The sequence below is a fragment of the Hyperoodon ampullatus genome (genome assembly GCF_949752795.1).
Source record: "Hyperoodon ampullatus genome assembly, chromosome: 10".
Lineage (NCBI taxonomy): Eukaryota > Metazoa > Chordata > Mammalia > Artiodactyla > Ziphiidae > Hyperoodon > Hyperoodon ampullatus.
This window is the reverse complement of record NC_136923.1, coordinates 52,057,395-52,069,140: the sequence shown is the minus strand read 5'-3', so window position 1 is coordinate 52,069,140 and position 11,746 is coordinate 52,057,395.

Below are 11,746 nucleotides of genomic sequence, written 5' to 3'. Positions count from 1 at the left end.
ATATGGGAAAAGAAGCTAAAAAAGAGTGGATATGTGTATATTTATAACTGATCCACTTTTCTGTACAGCTGAAACTAATACAACATTGTAAATCAACTATACTCCAATAAAAATTTAAAAAGTTACTTGAGTTCAACTAGATTTTGCTGGAATTGCTGTAAGTGTGCTTGCAGGTGGCTATTCCAACATATCCTGGATATCATAGAACATCATGATATTAAAAAAGGACAAGCCAATCCCTGCCCCCCTGCCCCTTGGGATTATCGCAAACTAAAAACAAAGTATTCCCTTTTTGGTTTGACCTCAAATGGATTGTTTCCTGCTTAAAAGATGTCTTATGTAAGACACCTTTATCTTTTAACTTTGCTCCTGTGATGATATGATAATGTATCCCTTGTTCCCCTTTCCTGGGAAACACTCAAAGTTTCTATTAGTCTTACTAGGAAACCCACAGAAGGAGATTCATAGAGGTCTTTGATGGCACGTTTAGAATTTAGACTGCAGTTTTGAAACAAAATGGTGATTGATGAGTTTTCAAAAGCAGTTTTCATAGAATATCGCTGAATACTTATGTAAGTGGGGGTGACAGTCATAAATGAGTTAAATGTAAAACAATCTGTCCTGTTCCCTATCATAAATCAGAATGGAGAGTGCATCACATTGAGGGAGGAAAATAGTCTTTGTTGAGTATTTAATATGTGATTGCTGCTTACAGAATCTTAGGGAAGCTTGTTAACCTTATGATGTTTGGCTATCATGGCAGAAGACTTGAGAGGCCTCAAACCCAATTCCAAGAAACACACTTTTTATTGTCATTATTTTATTGTGGTAAAGTATCCATAATGTAAAACTTACCATTTAAAACATTTTAAACGTACAATTCATTGGCATTAAGTACATTCACATCATTGTGCAACCATCACCACTATCGATTTCCAGAACTTTTTCATCATCCCAAACTGAAACTGTGTAACCATTAAACAATAACTCCCCACCCCCTCCCTTCCCAGCCTCTGGTAACCACTATCGTACTTTATATCTATGACTATTCTATGTATCTCATAGTAGTGCAGTTCTACAATGTTTGCCCTTTTGACTTATTTTACTTAGCATAATGTTTTCAGGGTTTATGCATGTTGTAGCATGTGCCAGAATTTCATTCCTTTTCTTTTTTTTAAAATTGTGATAAAATATGCATAACACAAAATGTACTATCTTAACTATTTTAAGTGCACAGTTCAGCAGTGTTAAGTACATTTACATTGCTGTGCAGCCCATCTCCAGAACTTTTTTTTATTTGCAAAACTGAAACTCTATATCCATGAAACAATAACTCCTCATACCGCCTGCCCCACCCCCTCCCCAACCCTGGCAACCACTATTTTATTTTCTGTCTCTATGGATTGACTTCTTTACACACCTCATATAAATGGAATCATACAGTATTTGTCTTTTTGTGACTGGTCTATTTCAGTTAGAATAATGTTCTCAAGGTTCATCCATGTTGTAGAATGTGTCAGAATTTCCTTTTATTAAGGCTAAATAATATCTTCTAGTGTATATATGCCCCACTTTGTTTATCTATTCATTCAGTGATGGACATTTAGGTTATTTCCATCTGTGGGCTATTGTGAATAATGCTGTTATGAACATTGGTGTACAAATATCTGTTTGAGTCCCGGCTTTCAAATCCATTGGTGTATATTTATAAGTGGAATTGCTGGATCATATCGTAATTCTGTGTTTAATTTTTTGAGAGCTGCCATAATGTTTTCCACAGTGGCTGTACCAGCAATGCACAAGGGTTTCAATTTCTCTACATCTTCACCAACACTTATTATTTTTTGTTTTTTTTTTAGTTTTAAAACTGTTATTATTTTTAAAAATAGTCATCCTAATGGATATAAGTAGTATCTCATTATGGTTTTGGTTTGCATTTCCCTCATGATTAGTGATGTTGAACATCTTTTCCTGTGCTTATCGACCATTTGTATATCTTTTTTGAAAAAATGTCTATTCAAGTCCTTTATCCATTAAAAAACTTTGTTGTTGTTAGTTGTAGGAATTCTTTATATATTGTGGATAATAATCCCTTACTGGATATATAATTTGCAAATATTTTCTCCCTTTTTGTGAATTGCTTTTTCACTCTGTTGTTAGTGCCTTTTAATGCAGTGGTCCCTAACCTTTTTGGCACCAGGGACCAGTTTTGTGGAGGACAATTTTTCCACGGACCAGGGATGGGGGAGATTGTTTTGGGATGATTCAAGCACATTACATTTATTGTGCACTTTATTTCTATTATTATTACATTGTAATATATAATGAAATAATTATAAAACTCGCCATAATGCAGAATCAGTGGGAGCCCTGAGCTTGTTTTACTTGCCACTCACTGATAGGGGTTTGATATGAGTCTGCAAACAATTGATTTATTATGATCTCTGCGCAGTCAAACCTCTCTGCTAATGATAATCTGTATTTGCAGCCACTCCCCAGTGCTAGCATCACCGCCTCAGCTCCACCTCCAATCATCAGGCATTAGATTGTCATAAGGAGCGTGCAACCTAGATCCCTCAAATCCGCAGTTCACAGTAGGGTTTGCATCCCTTGCATGCACAGTTCACAGTAGGGTTCATGATCCTATGAGAACCTAATGCCACCACTGATCTGACAGGAGGCAGAGCTCAAGTGGTAATGCGAGTGATGGGGAGCGGCTGTAAATACAGATGAAACTTCGCTTGCTCACCCTCCGCTCACCTCCTGCTGTGCGGCCTGGTTCCTAACAGGCCACAGACCGGTACTGGTCCATGGCCCAGGGGTTGGGGACCCCTGCTTAAATCCATCAAAGCTGAAAATTTTGATGACGTCTAACTTATCTAATGTTTCTTTGTTGTCTGTGCTGTTTCCAGTGTCTTACCCAGGAAATAATTGCCAAGTCCAATGTCATGAAGATTTTCCCCTATGTTTTTTCCTAAGAATTTCATAGTTTTAGCTCTTACTTTTAAGTCTTTGATCCATTTTGAGTTAGTTTTTATATATGGTGTAAGCTAAGAGTCCAATTTCATGCTTTTGCATGTGGGTATCCAGTTTTCCTCACACCATTTGTTGAAAAGACTGTCCTTTCTCCATTGAAATCTTGGCACCCTTGTCAAATATCATTTGAACATATATGTGAGTGTTTATTTCTGGCCTCTCAGTTCTATTCCATATGTCTGTCTTTATGCCAGGACCACACTGTTCTACAGAGTTGTGGTAAGTTTTGAAATTAGGAAGTGTGAGACCTCCAACTTTGCTGTTGGTGTTTTTGTCATTCTCTTCCTTCTTTCTTATCGTGGAAGGAACATTTAACATGACATCTACCCTCTTAACAAAATTTTAACTGTTCAATATATTACCGTTGACTATAGGTATAATGTTGTACAGCAGATATTTAGAGTTTATTCATCTCATTGTTATTCTTTTTCAAGATTGTTTTGGCTGTTGAGGTTCCCTTGAGATTCCATATGAATTTTACGATGCGTTTTTCTGTTTCTGCAAAAAATGCCATTGGGATTTTGATAAGGATTACATTGAACTTGTAGATCGCTTTGGGTAGTATTGACATCTTAACAATGTTTAGTCTTCTAATTCATAAACATGGGGTATTTTTCCATTTATTTATGCATTTAATTTCTTTTGGCAATTTTGTGTTTCCAGTGTACAAGTCTTTTGCCTCCTTGGTTAAATTTATTATAAGTATTCATTATTTTTGATGCTATTATAAATGAAATTGTGTTTTAAATTTCCTGTTTTGGTTGCTAATTATGTGTATACAGAAACACAACTGACTTCTGTGTATTAGGGAGCACACTTTGACCCAGGGCATCTCACCATCTTATTTCAGTTCATCCTCCACTCTCCTCATCCCCTATCAGCATAAAAATTCACCTCTCAATAGGAGCAGCAGGGATATTGTTAGGAATGATGGGAGGAATGAGCCTACAAAAGTATATTGAGAGATGTTTGTCCTTGTAGGTCTCATTAATGATCAAATTGTCATTGTTTGAGCTCTTGGCACATTGCAGTTCATAGCACTGAACACAGTGGTCAACTATGACCAGTGAGTTGCCATGACTTTGGCTGGTGAATTTCTTGTTATTGGGTATATTCAATTAGATACTGGTAACTACTTATTAGAAGGACTGAAGAAAAGATTGTTTACTGGACAGAGGGCTGTGTTCAATGGAGTTTAGGGGTTTATTGTCCCTTCCAAATTTCAGGATCTTTAACTTTTCATATAATTTTGGAAAATAACTGTCAGGTCTGGGAAGGCTAGATTTGCGTTATCAGACTTTATGAGACATTCAGAAAAAAGGGTCACCAAACCATTCCCTCAGTAACCATCGATGAGCAATTAGTGTGGGCAAAGCACTGTGCTAGGCATGTGAGTTACATGGGATTGGATAACACACAGTCCAAGGAGCTTTTTCCTATGTTGGACAAAGATGGCCTTAGTGTATTCCTTGTGTCTTACAAAGCTTCACACCTGCAGCGATACAACTTTTCTGCACCGGGGGCAAGTGACTCGAAAGTGTTTTCTTGGGTGATCTCTATGTCTGCAGGTGGAAAATGCAAAGGCAGGAACAGATGCTTTTGCACAGTCCAACCTTCCATCTTTTTGTGCCTCTCCTTGTGGTTGTATAGAGCCAGCTTATTCCAGCTGGTGAGAGCTGATTGTGTGCATTTCTTCTCAACTCCTTGTTTGGTGACATCACATTGGTAGCTTCTAATTTGCCACAATGAGAGTATTTACACCACGGAAGTCAGCAAATACTACAAATCAGAGCTTTCCCCGCCTCTCCTGACCTGACTTACCAGCACCACACTGGATGAGAGTCACCCTAAGGATTGAATGAAATTGAGGACCCAGTAGCTGGTTCCTCAATGAAAGGGGCTTTAGCTGATTTCTCAAGGCTGGTGCCATGGCTTCCAGAACCCCTCAGACAGCTTTCTAGATTTCTCAGTGGAAGTTGTTCTCACTTCTCAGGGAAACCTTTTCACTATCTATGACCTCATTTGTCTCTTCTCTATTCCTTCCAGCCAGCCCAGTGGTCAGGGATCTGAGGCCCAAATAGCAATAAGCCTTTTCTTTACTCGAATTTGGACAACTCTTAGACTCTGTGGGATTTTCTTCATCGCATGTACATGAAAGCTGGTATCAGGATCACGTGGGAATCCATCAGAGCTATTTAAGGTATGGAGAATGACCCTTATAATGAAGTTTTTAGTTGACAAGGACAGTGCTTTTGCAGGAGGAATTTGGTGAGCAAATATGTAAACAATAACAATAAAACTACTAAGCTAGGGGCTTCCCTGGTGGCGCAGTGGTTGAGAGTCCACCTGCTGATGCAGGGAACATGGGTTCGTGCCCCAATCTGGGAGGATCCCACATGCCGCGGAGCGGCTAGGCCCGTAAGCCATGGCTGCTGAGCCTGCGCGTTCGGAGCCTTTGCTCCGCAATGGGAGAGGCCACAACAGTGAGAGGCCCGCGTACCACAAAAAAAAACACAAAAAAACAAAAAAAAACTACTAAGCTAAACATTTCCTTCATCATTGTTATCATCAACTTATATATGCATATGTAGTTTGGATAATATTATTTTTTTCTCTGGAGGGCTATCTAGTAGAGGGCAGCCTGGTTAGGTAACTGTTTGTGTGGCCGCTTTTACATATGCTCGCGTACACACACACACACACACACGCACACACACAGGATGGGTGGTGGCAGAGACGCTGTATGGGTCCCAGAGGCAATATTACCTTAGTAATTTTCTAGGAAACACTCAGCTCACAGAAACTGAACTGCAGTTTACCAGAAGCTATCCATCTTCTTTAAAACAGTTCAGAAAAAGAATCCATTTTCTTGAATACAAATCCTCTTTGTCTTGTGATATATAAATCATCCCTTCGAAAGAAGCCTTTTGAGGTATCAGTTCAAGGCATTCTCTCAAAATATCATCCCTCAGCACAGCCCTGTGATGGAAGCTAATCCTCTGTGACTGCCCAAAGGCAAATTCATCCCACTTTTCACCAAATTTCCCATAGTAAACCCTCTGCTGTCATCTTAGTGATTAGGATGGAATATCAGGGTCAGAATGACCTTAGCCAGCTGTGGTTATCTGGAGATGAAGAGAGCAGAGAGGAGAATCAGTCTGACACAGTGATTTCAAATTAACGACTCTCTTAATAAAGAACAAACTTACTGAGGAACTTTTTATAGGAGAGTGATGCTGTTGCACATAGCTTATGGCTGGGTCCCTTACTCATCCTCGTGTACTTCTGGAGGTGAAGGATAATGGTCAAGCCTCTCTATGTGTAGTCTGGTTTTTAGGACACAGCAGACAGTGATGCTGTCCTCTCCAGATTCCCTGGGTTCCATTTTTATCAGTTTGGTTTGCCCACCTCCAGCTGCTAACCTGAGGATTGCTCTTGGATGAGTAGAGCCACCTCACCTGGAGATGCCTTGGAATTATACCCCCTCCCTTACTTTGGGGCAGCAAATAGCAAGGACTGACCATTGGGGTTGGGTGGGTGGGAGTTTACAAAACTCCTCTCTCTTGTCTCAACGTAGGGCAGACTCCAAGGTAGAATTTGTGTTCCAGAGCTGCCTGTGGGATGGAGTTAAGGATAGACTTCATCTGAAACCCTCATTTTTTTTTTTTTTTTTTTTTTGCGTTACATGGGCCTCTCACTGTTGTGGCCTCTCCCGTTGCGGAGCACAGGCTCCGGACGCGCAGGCTCAATGGCCATGGCTCACGGGCCCAGCCGCTCCGCGGCATGTGGGATCTTCCCAGACCGGGGCATGAACCCGTGTCCCCTGCATCGGCAGGCGGACTCTCAACCACTGCGCCACCAGGGAAGCCCTGAAACCCTCATTTTTGCTTAGTTTCTGCCTCATCTTTATCCTCTTACTCCCTTGTATGTTTCTTCTGAGAGCACTTCCTGCAAAAATCACTTGGACACAAATCCCTGTCTCAGTCTTTGCTTTTAGGAAACCCAACTTCACCAGGTCCATCTCAAGCTGATTCAGTGACCTTGCAGGGAGTGATTTGTTCTCAGAGTGAAGGGGTTGTAGTTAATTCCACACTGTCCTAAAGTTCAGTTTAAATGTGTGCTTGAGGACAACTGCAACCTCTCTGGTCTTGATGACTGTTAATTTAGTGCATAATATACTTGAATGAAACCTTGGTCTAATACCTATGGTTGTCTGCATTAATTGTGAACTGGATACTTCCAAGGAGTCTCTCATGGACATGCATCTTTGACTCACTGTCTCTGTTCACTGGATGGCTGCCTTAAGCATAAGAAGGCATCTTGCCCTCAAGGAGCCTGCTGTCTAATTGGGCAATGGACATACACACCCAAATAAAGTAGTCTGCAGAAACGACCTGATGAAAGCATGCAGAGCATATACACTGGGTAAGAGTTTAGTGGCTTCAGAAACCACTTTGGGTTGAATATAGTAAGGAAGATGTATTGGTGAGTGGATTTAAATTGGGCTTCGGAGAATGAATGGAGGTTAAGGAGAGACCAGTGGCTCAAGGCTGGAGAAGACTTTGACCCCGTCTGCCAGGAACATTTACTACCACACTTGGGAGTAGTAAGGTGAAATTCAGCATCCCTTTCATTGTAGAGGACCCTCAAAGAAGGGCACATGGTACAACTGAACTTTCCCACTCCCTTTGAAGTTGACATAGCCATGTGACTTGTTTTGGCCAATGAAATGTGAGGGGACATGTGTCACTTCTGGGCACACATTTTGAGAGCCAGCGTATGGCTCTCCGTCTTCCTTTCTCTTGATGCTGTCATCATGGAAATATATGACGAAGTCTCTGTTTGAAGCATGTCTCTCTTTTCAGAAAATAGTTTGCAAGCAAATATGTTCCTGGATAAGTCACTTGCCCTGTGACTTATGAAATGATATGATAATGTGATTACAAAATGATGGGAATTGGTCTGCAACTTTCAGATTCCTTCTAGCTTATCTGATTCTTTGAAGAAGGGCCCACATTAAAATTTAGTAAGACTTTTGTCTCTTCTTGGAAACCCAAAGAAATGGGCGCACAGAAGCATCTTCTACAGAAAACAATAGTTCTTTGTAACATCAGTGGACAAGAAATCTATCAGAAATAGGAAAAATAAAGTTAAATGTCCTTTACTTCTGCTGTAAAACTCTGACATGTAGACCCTGACCACATAGAAATTTGTCCTGTCAAAAAACCAAAACCTTAATTGTCCCCAGGAACTGTGAGAAAATTTAATTGATGAACATATTTGCAGCTCAGATGAATAGTTCAGGGAAGTCAAGGGTCTTGTTTATCCTAATGGGTGTAGTTGTGTGTTTGAGATTGTGTAAAGTTCAATTTCTTATTTTATTTTTTTGTGCAGAGGAACATCTGTTGTTCAGACTCATTTCTTTAGGGCTGTTGTGAACATACTTCTCCAAGCCTATTTTGCTTTCTGTCTTCCCAGATTCAGCCATCAATCTCTTTCTACTCTGTTTTGTGCATCATTATAAGTCACTTTGTGTGTAGAAGTGCTGCTTGTGTGTTGAGTTCTTGTTGCTTATGTGCCATACTTGTTGCCTCCTTCTCAGCCCAGCAGGAAATTACCTTCTGCTCCAATGATCTCCTTTCCTTCCCTTATCCCACCATCATTTTAGTACAATTTTCTCTTTCCAGATGATCTGATGGGGTCCTTATGCTGACTGTTCATGGCAGGGTCTCAAGTCTTCATAGAGACAGAATTCTCATCTTGAGTTAAAGAAAGGAATCTTAAGCCTTCTGAAATCATCTTCTATTTAATTATAGAGGACAGCCTTCTGTTACTCAGTTTATACCCAGGCTTTGTAGAATTTACACTTCTGTTAACAGGGTGTTAAAATAGGACTCTTTCTTTCTTAGTTTCAGTAGAGGTGGCAAAAATCTAATCATAAAAATAATAGATGCTACACCTACTTTCTAAAATGAGGTGCTAGACCACCTAGGTAGGGTTGTGAAGGAGGTAACTGGGAACCAGTGTTGTGATCCTTAATCAACCTCCAACTTGAGGATAAAATACAATTGAGCTTGAAAAGGCTAAGTGAGAGAATATCTTTGAAGAAAGGTGATGGAGTGCTCTGGCATTTCCCCACTATGTCTCCATGGGGGGAAGGGAGAAGATGCTTATGTGTAGTGAGAGGTAATTGAAGGAGACCACTTGGAATCTTGATATGTGTTCTTTGGAGTTTAGGGACCCCAGTGGACTGGTGGCTGACTCATGCCTGAAAGGGCAAGAAAAGAGAGCTAGGTGGAACAGCCTGCTTGGCATTGGAGGAAGGAAAGGTGGTGGTATTGGGAAATAGCAACCTTTCCACAAATGCTAATTAAAGTCAGTGGTAATTAAAGGTGCCTTGATATGGGAGTGGAATTTTGGATTTCACTCAAGAGGATGAATAGGTTCATGGATGGGCTGTGGAAGCTTGGGCAGGGTGTGGACAGACTGCCTGATGCCCAGGGGTGGAGGAAGGAGTCACAAGCAACTAGGAGGAGAAGGGGTATTGCTTGCACTAAGGGAGGTGCAATCAAATGTCCTGGTGGGGAAACCTCCTTGAAACCCATAGAAGAACCCCATGTGAGAGTCATTTCTGAACATTAGTCAGCCAGTTGGCACCCTTCCCTCCCCACTAGAGGAACAACTCACCTTTGAGTGACTTTAAAGGGAGGCAAGGAAGAAAGAAGAAAGTTGCTTTCTGCATGCACGCTGAATCTGGTTATATCTATGTAGCGATATTGCTTCTATTGAGAGTTTTCCTGCATGTTGATAATACACTTATTATCATGAATGATTTGTTACAGTTTTTTTGTCTTTTGGAGTATATATTTTTCCGTATGGAAACCCCACTTACTGAGCTCAACCCAATGGTCTGTATCCTCAGAGCTTCAACCGGTAGAAGCACAGAAAAACATAGGTGGGGCTTTGAAATTTATCTTTCCATTTTCATCCAGCCTTGGCTTTTGTAAGTGACATGGAATAGAACAAATGCTTAATTCCTTAGTTTACAAAAAATCCAGCTCCCTTTCCCACTGGAAGGCAAAAGTGGCTCCAGTCAGTTTAGACATCATAGAACAATTTCCTTACCCTTCTGTCAGCTGGAAGCAGTGTGATGAGGAGTTTGGATAGGTGAGCTGGGACCAGACCATGAGGACCACGTGAAGGGGTTTAGATCTCTGTTTTCCATCTGAATAATTTATGATACCCCCGACTTTATCTTTTGGGTAAAAAATTCTCAGAATCTCTCAGTGTTGACTTAAATGATTTCACTGTCATTTTACCTAAATACATACAACGCTAAAACCAGGCTTAGAGTCATATTTATAACTCTTACACAACTATGAAACCAAAGCAAATTTGTAAATTGTATTCAAATAAAACTGCAAACTAAACAGAAAGGAAAATAAAAAATGAATTCAGTGTGTCACATCAAGTTGTTTGGGGGAAGCAAAATTTCCACTCTTAATGTGACAATGATGCTGCCATCAGGTAGAATGTTTTGAATTTGACCTACTTGTACTGTTAGAAATGACTCAAGCGCTCACCATTTTTCTCTACTTAAACACTGCAGAAGCTTAATTTGGGCAGGGATGTGAAGTGCTTCAAACCTCATTTGACCCCGAGGCATCATTTATTCACTGTTTGTTTCTGGACTTTCCCTCATTAGCCTGGGGAAATTAAAATCCTACTACCTGGAACCCATGTAGTTGTTAACAAATGCAAATGTGGGCACTAAAATTTCAAGGTAGTACTTGGTTTTAAAGTGGAAATCCAGATGATCCAGTATATAATTATATTACAATTTTTAGATATCAGTGAAATGAAAAGAGGGAAACTATTCTTACAGAGATTTTTTTGTGTGTGTGGGGGGGTTTTTTTTTTTTTGCGGTATGTGGGCCTCTCACTGTTGCGGCCTCTCCCGTTGTGGAGAACAGGCTCCGGACGCGCAGGCTCAGCGGCCATGGCTCACAGGCCCAGCCGCTCCGCGGCATGCGGGATCCTCCCAGACCGGGGCATGAACCCGTGTCCCCTGCATCGGCAGGCGGACCCCCAACCACTGCGCCACCAGGGAAGCCCCTTACAGAGATTTTGAAGTCCTTCCTTAATATGTCTGAAGACCTCCACAGTCTCCAGCTGGGAACTCAAATGTTCTTCCAAAGATGATTTAGGTATTTAGGATGCTTCAAGTGACAAGACTGGAAGGTCACCAGGGGAGGGGCCCAGACGGAAGGCAGAGAAGAGCGAGGAGTCTGAGACAGGGCACCCTAAAGGCCAAGAGGGACTGTGCTCAGGTTGGCAATGGATGGATGGCGTTATTGCAGGGGCTACTATGGTGCTCCACCTGGGTCCCTCTTTAGGCCGACACAGATGCTAGGATTATCTGGTGTCCATGGCTACTGCTGTGTCCTCTGGGAATTACCCTCAGTGACAGAGAACTGCTTTGCCCAAGGTGACACCCCTTCCTAGGCATCCACTCATGGCTAGGCAGATGTGGGGATATAAAGTCTTCAATTTAGGACAACATCGAAGGGCCATCTGAGCTCCAGAGCCCTGTGTAGGATCAGCTGAGGCCTCATTTCAACTTGATTGGGCGTCAACCTTTCTCTCTCTGCCCAATCCCGTCATCTTCCCTCCTTTTAGGTGTATCTCCTGAGAGTTCTCCCCAATGGAA